Source organism: Arachis hypogaea, chromosome 1, assembly GCF_003086295.3.
Source record: "Arachis hypogaea cultivar Tifrunner chromosome 1, arahy.Tifrunner.gnm2.J5K5, whole genome shotgun sequence".
In the NCBI taxonomy this organism is placed as follows: Eukaryota; Viridiplantae; Streptophyta; class Magnoliopsida; order Fabales; family Fabaceae; genus Arachis; species Arachis hypogaea.
This window is the reverse complement of record NC_092036.1, coordinates 95,554,769-95,568,669: the sequence shown is the minus strand read 5'-3', so window position 1 is coordinate 95,568,669 and position 13,901 is coordinate 95,554,769. Positions and strand designations below refer to the sequence as shown.

The 13,901-nt window shown below is 34.1% G+C and overlaps 1 pseudogene; it reads right to left on the bottom strand.

Annotated features, from left to right (window-relative positions):
- Positions 1 to 3,084: 3,084 nt before the first annotated feature.
- On the bottom strand, positions 3,085 to 6,101 carry LOC112697574 (BRAP2 RING ZnF UBP domain-containing protein 2-like; annotated as a pseudogene).
- Between the last annotated feature and the right edge of the window lie 7,800 nt (positions 6,102 to 13,901).

The window sequence follows — 13,901 nt, the reverse complement described above, 5'->3', positions numbered from 1 at the left end:
GGTGGAGCACCAAGAACACTCCGTCCTCCTCCATGAAATTAGAGAAGATCAAAGAATCATGAGAGAGGAGCAACAAAGACAAGGAAGAGACATTGAGGAGCTCAAGCACTCCATAGGATCTTCAAGAGGAAGAACAAGCCGCCATCACTAAGGTGGACCCGTTCCTTAATTTCCTTGTTCTTTATTTTTCTATTTTTCGAAAATTATGCATATGTTTATCTATGTTTGTGTCTTGTGATCATTAGTGTCTTAAGTGTCTATGCCTTAAAGTTATGAATGTCCTATGAATCCATCACCTCTCTTAAATGAAAAATGTTCTTAATTGAAAAAGAGAAGAATTGCATGAATTTTGAATTTTATAACAGTTTAATTATTTTGATGTGGTGGCAATACTTTTGTTTTCTGAATGTATGCTTAAACAGTGCATATGTCTTTTGAATTTGTGGTTCATGAATGTTGGCTCTTGAAAGAATGATGAAAAAGGAGAAATGTTACTGAGGATCTGAAAAATCATTAAAATGATTCTTGAAGCAAGAAAAAGTAATGATTCAAAAAAAAATTTCGAAAAAAAAAAGATAGAAAAAGAAAAAGAAAGTGAAAAAGAAAGAAATAAAGTTGTGATCCAAGGCAAAAAGAGTGTGCTTAAGAACCCTGGACACCTCTAATTGGGGACTCTAGCAAAGCTGAGTCACAATCTGAAAAGGTTCACCCAATTATGTGTCTATGGCATGTATGTATCCGGTGGTAATACTGGAAGACAGAGTGCTTTGGGCCACAGCCAAGACTCAATAATTAGCTGTGTTCAAGAATCATCATACTTAATTAGGAGAATCAATAACACTATCTGGATTCTGAGTTCCTAAAGAAGCCAATCATTCTTAATTTCAAAGAATAGAGTGAGATGCCAAAACTATTCAGAGGCAAAAAGCTAAAAGCCCCGCTCATCTAATTAATACTGATCTTCATAGATGTTTTTGGAATTCATTGCATATTCTCTTCTTTTTATCTTATTTGATTTTCAGTTGCTTGAGGACAAGCAACAATTTAAGTTTGGTGTTGTGATGAGCGGATAATTTGTACGCTTTTTGGCATTGTTTTTAGTATATTTTTAGTATGATCTAGTTAGTTTTTAGTATATTTTTATTAGTTTTTAGTTAAAATTCACTTTTCTGGACTTTACTATGAGTTTGTGTGTTTTTCTGTAATTTCAGGTATTTTCTGGCTGAAATTAAGGGACCTGAGCAAAAATCTGATTCAGAGACTGAAAAGGACTGCAGATGCTGTTGGATTCTGACCTCCCTGCACTCGAAGTGGATTTTCTAGAGCTACAGAAGCCCAATTGGCGCGCTTCCAACGGAGTTGGAAAGTAGACATCCTGGGCTTTCCAGCAATATATGATAGTTCATACTTTGCCCAAGATTTGATGGCCCAAACCGGCGTTCAAAGTCACCCTCAGAATTCCCAGTGTTAAACGCCGGAACTGGCACAAGAATGGGAGTTAAACGCCCAAACTGGCACCAAAGCTGGCGTTTAACTCCAAGAAGAGTCTCTACACGAAAATGCTTCAATGCTCAGCCCAAGCACACACCAAGTGGGCCCGGAAGTGGATTTTTATGTCATTTACTCATCTCTGTAAACCCTAGGCTACTAGTTCTCTATAAGTAGGACCTTTTACTATTGTATTTTCATCTTTTGATCACTTTAGATCTCTAGATCATCTTTGGACATCTAGTTCTTAGATCTTTGGGAGGCTGGCCATTCGGCCATGTCTAGACCTTGTTCTTATGTATTTTCAACGGTGGAGTTTCTACACACCATAGATTAAGGTGTGGAGCTCTGCTGTACCTCGAGTATTAATGCAATTACTATTGTTCTTCTATTCAATTCTGCTTGTTCTTGTTCTAAGATACCACTTGTTCTTCAACTTGATGAATGTGATGATCCGTGACACTCATCATCATTCTCACCTATGAACGTGTGCCTGACAACCACCTCCGTTCTACCTTAGATTGGGTGGATATCTCTTGGATTCCTGATACACGATGCATGGTTGATCGCCTGACAACCGAGCGCTCGCCTGACAACCGAGCCAGCCATTCCGTGAGATCAGAGTCTTCGTGGTATAGGCTAGAACTGATGGCGGCATTCAAGAGAATCCGAAAGGTATAACCTTGTCTGTGGTATTCTGAGTAGGATTCAATGATTGAATGACTGTGACGAGCTTCAAACTCCTGAGGGCGGGGCGTTAGTGACAGACGCAAAAGAATCACTGGATTCTATTTCGGCCTGATTGAGAACCGACAGATGGATAGCCGTGCCGTGACAGGGTGCGTTGAACATTTCCACTGAGAGGATGGGAGGTAGCCACTGACAACGGTGAAACCCTTGCATAAGCTTGCCATGGAAAGGAGTAAGAAGGATTGGATGAAGACAGTAGGAAAGCAGAGAGACGGAAGGGACAAGCATCTTCATACGCTTATCTGAAAGTCCTACCAATGAATTACATAAGTATCTCTATCTCTATCTTTATGTTTTATTCGTATATCACCCATATCCATTTGAGTTTGCCTGACTGAGATTTACAAGGTGACCATAGCTTGCTTCATACCAACAATCTCTGTGGGATCGACCCTTACTCGCGTAAGGTTTATTACTTGGACGACCCAGTACACTTGCTGGTTAGTTGTGCGAAGTTGTGTCTATGCCATGGTATTGAACACCAAGTTTTTGGATTCATTACCGGGGATTATTTGAGTTGCGAAAAGTATTGATCACAATTTCATGCACCAATTACATAATACACTAAACTGTGATGGTAATCTCGAACAACATTTCTTCAATTGAATATTATCTCTCCACTCAGCTTCGCATTTCATGTGGCTGGGTAGTTTTACAATTTACCCTTAGTAGTCAAGTTAAACAGTTACATAAGATTGAACTCAATCAACAATGTCAAATAATAATAATAATAATAATAATAATAATAATAATAATAATAATAATAATAATAATAATAATAATAATAAACACTAACTTAATCAACTAACAATTAATCTTTTTTTTTTAATGAACATGCACAATATGTATCGTCATAAAATTTATATGCAATTTTATTGACTTTGCCATACCTTCATTGACATGATTTGTTTGTTTGTGTTTTTAAGGCATCAATCCAATATTAGTATTCTATTTACAAAATTGAATAGATTCAAGGTATACACCACAGTTCGAAACAACAAAATTTCAGGTTGAAACATCTATACTAATGGATCCATATGCACAATTTGTATGAACGCATGAACATAACACGAAAGATTCAAATCAGTGTGAGGACTTTAGTCGGATGATTCTTGTATTTATGGATTTTTGCCAAGCTGAGAGTTAGTAGTTGACGAGCATTCCTTTGATGAGGCAGACACAAGTCCATCTTTGATTTCGTTATGCTCAGGCAACTGTTGTTGTTCCGGCTTCGCATCATCTAGACAAGTCATGAGATATCTAAGCTACAGAGTTTAAGACAGTATCAAATAGTCGATCCATTTGTGTTGTATGATATGCATAAGTATGTCCTTATAAATATTAAAAAACTACTGTACAAGTTTAACTCCTACCATCAACCAATATAAAAATATATTAAGGAAAATGGCATTTTAACCTGCTCTTCCAGGCTTGCTACTCTCTCCTTTGACCGTTTTAAGAATTTTTTTCCCTTGAAACAAGTCACACCATTCAGTTTTCAGACCTTTGGACCAAATTTCCAACCACTCAAAGCTCAAGTAATTAGAATCAGTAGCAACATAATTACATAATCGAAATCGCTAAAATTGCCAAACAAACATGAAATCAGCAATTATGGACACTTGGTTTAATCAAAGAATCCTCATACTAAATAAGTAGTACATAAAGAGTAACTATTTTATGAAGAACACATCAGCCATAAGAAAGATATAAAAGATAAAAGAATACCTCTCCTCAATCTCAAGCAACTTTGCTTTCCAAGCATCCTCATTTTTAACAAGATTCTCATTAAGCTACAGACACAAAACACATATAAACATTTGCAATACAATTTCCTGTCCTTATGATATATTAATGAGGTCCTGTGATTATGGAATGGGATTTTTTCATAAGAAATTCTTAACAAGAGATTACAACTTATTACCTCCTCCAGAAATTTCTTCTCTTTGTTACGCCTGTCAATCTTGGCCTAAATCCTCTGTTGTTTAAGACTGACAGCCTTTTGAACAGCTTTAAAGATTTTTATCTTAGTTTCTTCTTTTACCTCTTGCAACAACATCTCAAAATACTACAATTAACACATAGAAAAGTGAGCAATACGGGGGTGTTGGACATGATGCAGTCTCAGCAGATTCACTGCAAATGACTACTAGAATCCCCTTACAGATTTTTGGTTTTCAAGTTGAGTAGCAAGCAATTCATTGTACTCATTGACAATCTGCAAATGTAAAAAATAAAATTAACTTACAGAAGCCAAGATTTCAGAAAAATAATTTGACTAGGTTTGCAACATTACAGCTTCAACTTTACTATTAAGTAACGCCTCGCTCATAGAATTATCTTCACAGCTGCAACTTCCACACCCATTCTCTGCATGAACACAGTGAGTGTTCAGCTCAACCAACTTCCCATCGGTTTTGGACTGATCAGTCTATGAACATAGGTATCTCCCGCAAAATCCCACACACGCTTGGTTTCCACATCTAGGGCATAGTAATGCTGTGTCTCTTTCCAGTGCATGATGGCATGTCCTGCTTTATATCTGAGACACCATTGTCTCAGGAATAAGATACATATGGCTGGGATACATTCAGCAAATTAGCAGTATAAAAAATAAGGGTTGGAGAGAAATTCTCTCACCTTCCACAGCCAACAAACCCGCATATCACACATATCCAAAGGTTTTCAGTCGTCCGACAAACAGAACATATGGATTTTTCAGCTTGCTGTTGGCAATAACGACACACCTGAATAAAAAAGTGGGAAATTACTAAGCAGACAAGTACAGAGATTCAATAACTAGCACTACGTCAAACTTATTTAGACATGCTAGCTAAATTAATGAAAAGTCCGAAAAGAACAATGAATTCAAACACCCAACCAGGCAAGCACGCAAAATAGTTCAAACAGCACAGTCAAGTGTACGCTATGTACATGTTAATGAATGTGATGCACTGAAAAAGATTGGCTCTGGAGGGACTTACAGGACAAGAAGAATCAGCCCATTTTGATATGCAGGAACAATGAAAAGAATGATTACATAGAGTAGTGAGAATTCCACTGGTGTCTTGATCTAACAATTCTGCAGACAACACAAAACATAGATGGAGTCATAGATGGTGATGGATAATATAATATTGAGAGTAGGCAATGCATATCTAAAGGGGAGGTTGTACCAAGGCAAACTGGACATGTGGGCTGTTCAACGGAGGTAGCATTGGATGGTTGGGCATGTTCAATGGAACCAATGTACTACACATTCAACGTGAAAAGAATACGGCAAACCTCAACCTACAATTGAAATAAGAAGAACAAGTAAGAGGCGGTGAGAGAAGCAGCTAATGGAGAAAAGAGAATGGAGAAGGACCACCAGAGAGGAGAAACGACGGCTATTGTAATGCTTGAAGAAGCTGTCGGTGGAGCCTTGATTGTCGAAGCGGATCAAAACGCTGTACTGATCTTCCGTTCCATCCATTCTGAAACAAGAAGGAAAGAAAGTGAGAGAGCAGTGAAGGGAAGAACATAAGGGGGAAGGAGGGAGGGTAGTACCTGACAATGCGCATCTCAAGGATGTAGTGAAGGAAGGAACCACAGAACTGGCAGAAGTCGGCGTAGGTCATGTGATTGGGGACGCTGACGACACAGACAAGGGGTTTGCGTCCAAAAGGGAGGGTAGAAGGGGGAACTTGGTCGGGGAAGAGATGCATGAGGCCGCGGGTCTCCTCGATCCTAGGGTTTTCGGAGGAGAAGTTGAAGATGGAGGTGGAGAATGATAAAGGCTCCTCGTTGGGGATTGGAATTGGAATTGGAATTGGGATTGGCGGTGATGAAATGGCAATGCTGGAACGCCAGCTAATAAACATGGCTACCCCTAATATTCAATGCTACGCGCTCACACACGTCTCTTAATCTTAATCACCTTTCTCTCCTGCTCCTGCTCCTGCTCCTCCACTTCTCCTTCATTCCCTGCTTTCCTTAAAAGTAAATAACATACTCTTCAATTCACTATTCTACTACTCAATGTTTTCATAAATCACAATCTATTTCTTTTTCCTTTAAAAAAGTTCAAAGAAAAATAAAGCCCATCTATATCTAATAACTAATTTTTGTTTTTCAAAAAAACCTTTTGCGTTTAAATAGTTCAGTTTCATAGTAATTTGTTGGGATTAAGTAAGTTTTCAACTAGAACAAAACCTGCAATTTTTTTTAGTCAGCAAAAAAAAAAACCTGCGATTTTTCATTTTGGTGTTTATTATTACTTTTTAAATTTTTAAAAGTTATTGATTTTTCTCTGTGTTGTGGCACACACGCGGACTTACTCAACATCTACTTATCTATCTACTTATAATATATTAAAACTGGTTTTCCCCCAACTAATGAAAGTGATGTGTCACTTTCTCGTGAACTAATTTTTCCTTCAAAATGAATGCATTTAATGAATAATGCATAATTATACTAATTTAAGAAAATATCTTTATTTTAATTATATAAAATCAATATTTAATGCATTATTAAACTACTTATCAATTATTAATCAAAAATATTTTTAATTATTTTAATGAATAATGCATAATTATACTAATTTAGGAAAATATCTTTATTATAATTATATAAAATCAATATTTAATGCATCATTAAACTAATTATCAATTGAAAATATTTTTAAATATTTTAATTATATTATTTTAATTATATTCATATCCTTCTAATTCTTATTTATTATCCAATGATTTTATTAGTGGCAAGTTGTTAACCCATTTATATTGATAATAATAATAATTTTATTAGGATAAATATCAAATTCTATTCCTAATACAAAAATATAAAATTTAATTCATTCTATTTTTATTTTACCACTATAAAAGACCATGTATGCTAGAAGAAAATATCATTCCTCTACTAATTACTCTTTCATTTGATAGCTTTTATAACAATTCTTTTTCTTCCTATGAGGCGTCGTTGCAAGAAGGCAACTATCGTGGACACAAACTACCACACTCTCCAACTTTCGTGCTCATCATTCGGAGCTATATAAGATATGTTATCTATGAAGTATTTATAGACCATGGTGTTATCATGTATGCATAAATAAAAAATGTTTCGTATTTAAATTTAAGTCATTTATCTGTTTGTGGTATATTGTAGTGTGAAATTATTTTCAATATATGTTGAGTAATGATATTATGTTCTAATTTAAACTTTTACTTTAGAACTGTATTATGATTTTATCTCATAATTTTTTCTTAGATATCAAGTTGACGTATTTTTATTTGTTATTATTATTGAAACAGATGTGATATGAAATGTACAAAAAAAAAACTCTCACATTCAATTTATTTTATTGTAGTCTTCTATCTATTTTATTTATTTTTATTTTTTTCTTATTCATTTTTTTAAATGTTATATAATTTATTATAATTTATACCAATCTATCTACTCTACTTAATATACTAAAACTGAGTTTTCTCCCAACTTATGATGGTGAGATGTTATTTTCTCGTGAATTCATTTTTCCTCCAAAATGATTGCACTATTTTTCTCTTTTAAATTTATTTTTAAAAATTATCTTTAATTGATATAATTATATTATAATTAATATTTAATGAATGATACATAATTATACTAATTTAAGATAATCTCTTTATTATAATTATACTAATCTCTTTTAAATTTATTTCGGAAAATTATCTTAATTATAATTATATAACAATATTATACTTAGCATTTAGTGAATAATTCATAATTATACTAATTTAGAAAAATATCTCTATTATAATTATATAAAATCAATAATTTGTTGTAAAATAAATAAAAGATATACTAAATATAAAATAAAGATGTATAAATAGAAGACTCTATTATTAATATAATTAGCTCAATAATATTTATATATATATAATAATATTATATGTTGTATTGTGTATATATATACAAAGATAGAAAGAAGTATTAAAAATAAAGAGAGAGAGAATTGCATTTGTTTATTGTTACTATCTCAATATAATAAAGATGATTAATATTGCTATTAATATTATATGTAAAGAGTAATAGAAAATAGAATTTAAAATACTTATAAAATAAAAGAAGAGAAAGAATTGTAGTAGAAATATAAGGAGAAGAGTATTTGATTGCAACATAAAGAGGGAATAGATTTCTTATTACTTGCTTACTTTTCTCGGAGGCAAAGGCCTCTATTTATACATGTATGAGGAGGATCAATTTCAACATTCATTAATTATTATTTCTTCTTTGAGAATGTGAGTTCTGTATGGGAATGGACATCCACGTCCCATTCTTATCACAATACTCCCCCTTGAATGCCCATTTAGGATTATTGCCTCATTAAAACCATACTAAAGGAAAATCCTGTGGGAAAAACCTTAGTGAAGGAAAAAGAGTACAATATCCTTTGTGATGAGGACTGCCTCATTAAAAATCTTGTCAAGAAAAATCCAATGGAAAAAAAACTTGACCAAGGGAAAAAGAGTACAGTCTCCCCTTCTTGTCGACATCATTTAATATCTCGAAATCGACGCATCCCAATCTCATGTACCAATCTTTCAAAAGAGGATCTTGGGAGTGACTTTGTGAATAAATCTGCCAGATTGTCACTTGAACGGATCTGTTGGACATCAATCGTCCCTTGATTTTGAAGGTCATGGGTGAAGAAGAATTTGGGAGAAATGTGCTTAGTTCTATCACCTTTGATGTATCCGCCTTTAAGTTGAGTAATGCACGCTGTATTATCTTCAAACAAGACAGTTGGAGCTATCTTATGATTAATCAGTCCACATGATGACAAAATATATTGAATCAGACTCCTTAGCCAAAAACACTCGCGACTAGCTTCATGAATCGCCAGTATTTCGGCATGATTAGAGGATGTTGCAGCAATCGTCTGTTTCGTGGATCTCCATGATATAGCTGTTCCACCATATGTAAACAGGTATCCTGTCTGAGATCTCCCTTTATGTGGATCAGACAAGTATCCAGCATCTGCATAGCCAACTAATTGTGACTTGGATCCATAGGGATAAAACAATCCCATATCAACCGTCCCTTGAAGATATCGAAAGATTTGTTTGATTCCACTCCAATGTCTTCTGGTTGGAGAGGAACTATATCTTGCTAGTAAATTCACAGCAAATGATATATCGGGTCGCGTATTATTAGCAAGATACATTAGCGCTCCAATGGCACTAAGATATGGTACTTCAGGACCAAGGATATCTTCATTTTCTTCTTTAGGACAGAATTGATCCTTTTCCACATCCAAAGATCTTACTATCATTGGGGTACTTAATGGATGTGACTTATCCATATAAAATCTTTTCAAGATCTTTTCTGTGTATGTTGTTTGATGAATAAAGATCCCACCTTTTATATGCTCGATCTGCAGGCCGAGACAAAACTTAGCCTTTCCAAGATCTTTCATCTCAAACTCTTCTTTTAGAGTTTTTATAATTGTTGGAATCTCTTCAGGAATCCCAATTATATTTAAATCATCAACGTACACAGCAATTATAATGAACCCAGATGTAGTTTTCTTTATGAAAACACATGGGCATATATCATCATTCTTGAATCTGTTTTTGGCCAGATACTCAGTAAGACGATTATACCACGTTCGTCCAGATTGTTTCAGACTATATAAAGATCTTTGCAATTTGACTGAGTATAACCCTTGTAAATATTCACTAGACGGTTTGGATATCTTTAGTCCTTCAGGGACTTTCATATATATATATATATATATATATATATATATATATATATATATATATATATATATATATATATATCCCAATCTAATGAGCCGTATAAATAGGCTGTTACCACATCCATTAAATGCATATGCAGTTTATGATATGCAGCTAAACTGACCAAATAACGCAATGTTATCGCATCCACTACAGGGGAATACGTTTCTTCATAATCTATACCGGGCCTTTGTGAAAAACCTTGTGCCACAAGTCGGGCTTTATAGCGCACAACTTCATTTTTCTCATTTCGTTTTCTCACAAATACCCACTTATATCCAACAGGTTTTACATCTTCAGGTGTACGGACTACAGGTCCAAAGACTTCACGTTTTGCAAGTGAGTCTAATTCAGCCTTCATGGCTGCTTCCCATTTTGGCCAATCATTTCTTTGTCGACATTGTTCAACTGATCTTGGCTCAATATCCTTACTTTCATGCATGATATTTGATGCCACATTATATGCAAATATTTCATTGACAATTGTCTTATTTCGGTCCCATTTTTCTCCTGTAAAGACATAATTTATCGAGATCTCGTCATTTTCATAATTTTCAGGTACCTGAACGTCTTCTGGCGTTAACATTATATCAGAATTTTGGACAACTGCAGGTGTCTCTACTATGTCTTTTTCAATAGGAATATTATTTACCTCTTTTCTCTTTCGAGGATTTTTATCTTTGGAACCGACAGGCCTGCCACGCTTCTGGCGTGTATTTGCTTCAGTGGCTATTCGTCCTACTGGGACATCAATTCGAATTGGGGCATTTTCCGCTGGTATATAAGATTTAGTAATCCTCTTTGTATCGGAAAATGCATCAGGCAATTCATTTGCTACTCTTTGCAAATGTATAATCTTTTGAACTTCTAGTTCACGTTGTCCTGATTGAGGATCTAAATGCATCAACGATGATGCATTCCAGTTAAATTCCTTTTCAGGAAACTTATTCTCTCCCCCTAATGTTGGAAATTTTGATTCATCAAAATGACAATCCACAAACCGGGCTTTAAATACATCTCCAGTTTGTATCTCAAGATACCTCACTATAGAGGGAGAATCATATCCAACATATATTCCCAATTTTCTTTGGGGTCCCATTTTGGTGCGATTAGGTGGTGCAATGGGAACATATATCGCACACCCAAATATTCTTAAATGGGAAATATTTGGCTGCTGGCCAAAAGCTAATTGCATAGGAGAGAATTGGTGGTAACTTGTTGGCCTCAAGCGAATAAGTGCTGCGGCATGTAAAATAGCATGCCCCCAAACCGATGTTGGGAGATTCGTTCTCATAAGTAAGGGTCTAGCAATTAATTAGAGGCGTTTAATAAGTGATTCTGCTAACCCATTTTGTGTATGAACATAAGCTACTGGATGTTCAATACTTATTCCATTAGCCATACAATAAGCATCAAAAGCTTGGGAAGTAAATTCACCAGCATTATCAAGACGAATTGCTTTGATTGGATTTTCTGGAAATTGTGCTTTTAATCGAATAATTTGAGCCAGTAATCTCGCAAACGCCAGGTTGCAAGAAGATAATAAGCACACATGTGACCATCTCGAAGATGCGTCTATCATGACCATAAAATATCTAAAAGATCCACATGGTGGATGAATAGGTCCACATATATCACCTTGAATCCTTTCTAGGAATTCAGGGGACTCAAATCCAATCTTTACTGGTGATGGCTTTAAAATTAACTTTCCCTGAGAACATGCATCACAACAAAATTCACTAGTTTTAAGAATCTTCTGGTTCTTTAGTGAATGTCCATGAGAGTTTTCAATAATTCTCCTCATCATGGTTGTTCCCGGATGACCCAATCGGTCGTGTCAAGTTATGAATTCATTTGGGCTAGTAAACTTCTGGTTTACAATGGCATGTGATTCAATTGCACTAATCTTGGTATAATACAACCCAGATGAAAGTGAGGGTAATTTTTCTAATATAACTTTCTTATTTGAATCATGAGTTGTGATACATAAATACTCATGATTTTTCTCATTCATTGTCTCAACATGATATCCATTTCGGCGAATATCTTTGAAACTCAACAAGTTCCTCAGAGACTTGGTAGATAATAATGCATTATTTATTATAAATTTTGTTCCTCCAGGAAACAAAATTATAGCTCTTCCGAAGCATTCTATCACATTGCCTGAGCCAATAATAGTATTAACATATTCCTCTTTTGGCACAAGATGTGTAAAATATATATCACTTTTGAGAATAGTGTGCAAACTTGCACTATCCGCAAGGCATACGTCTTCATTACATATCATTGCCATTCTCTTCAAAAACAAATAATAATAAAATGAGTAGCATATACAGTTAAATTGAATACTTGATTGGAATTATTTTCCTAAGAAATACTGTACACAACAATAATATCATATACTAAAATTTTATTTTAAAACATAACACATTTAATGATTTCAAAATTTATAAACATTAATATTTCATTATTTATGTACATCACATTTGAAACTTAAATATATAGAAAATAAAACTTAACAATAAGTTCTTTACATTATTTATTTACATAGATACTTCACAATCCCACATATTAAACTATTCCATCATTGATCAAATGACCAATATTCCCTTCAGGATCCTCAAAGAAATCAGATACATCATAATGAGTGGTGGAGTTCTCAGCATCATTTGAAACAAAATTTGTTTCCTTTCTTTTGTCATCATTTTTCAAAAATACCTGGTAAAGATCGATTAGATGCCTTGGGGTACGACAGGTACGAGACCAATGGCCTTTTCCACCACAACGGAAACACTTATCATCTGTTGATTTATTCTGCCCGATATTCCTTTCTTTATCCCACTTCTGGTGAGATCCTCTCTTTTGAACATGATTCTTTTTCCTTCCATAATTTTTCTTGTTATTAAAAGCTTGTCATTTACCTCTTCTGGGATAATGATTTGCCGCATTTACTTCAGAAAATGGGGCGGCGCCAGCTGGGTGCGCTTCATGATTTTTCAAGAGTAACTCGTTATTGCGTTCAGCAACAAGAAGGCAAGAAATTAACTCAAAATATTTTTTAAACCCCTTTTCTCGATACTGCTGCTACAGGAGCACATTCGAGGCATGGAATGTTGAGAAAGTTTTTTCCAACATATCATGATCGGTTATCTTTTCCCCACACAATTTCATTCGTGAGGTGATTCGAAACATTGCAGAATTATATTCATTTATAGATTTAAAATCTTGTAAGCGCAAGTGCGTCCATTCATATCGAGCTTGAGGAAGTATCACCGTTTTTTTATGATTGTACCTTTCTTCAAGGTCTTTCCAAAGTTCTGCAGGATCTTTTAATGTAAGATATTTATTTTTCAACCCTTCGTCAAGATGACGACGAAGGAAAATCATGGCTTTGGCTTTATCCTTCTGAGATGCATTATTTTCAACCTTAATGGTATCTCCAAGATCCATTGAATCAAGATGGATTTCAGCATCTAATATCCATGATAAATAATTGTTTCCAGATATATCAAGAGCATTGAATTCAAGATGAGAGAGCTTCGACATAATAAAAATATTACATGAGTCTTCCTAAAGATTTGATCAGAGTCTCGTGCTGATAACGTGTTGTAAAATAAATAAAAGATATACTAAATATAAAATAAAGATGTATAAATAAAAGACTCTATTATTAATATAATTAGCTCAATAATATTTATATATATATATATATAATAATAATAATATATGTTGTATTGTATATATATATATACAAAGATAGAAAAAAGTATTAAAAATAAAGAGAAAGAGAATTGCATTTGTTTATTGTTACTATCTCAATATAATAAAGATGATTAATATTGCTATTAATATTATATGTAAAGAGTAATAGAAAATAGAATTTAAAATACTTATAAAATAAAA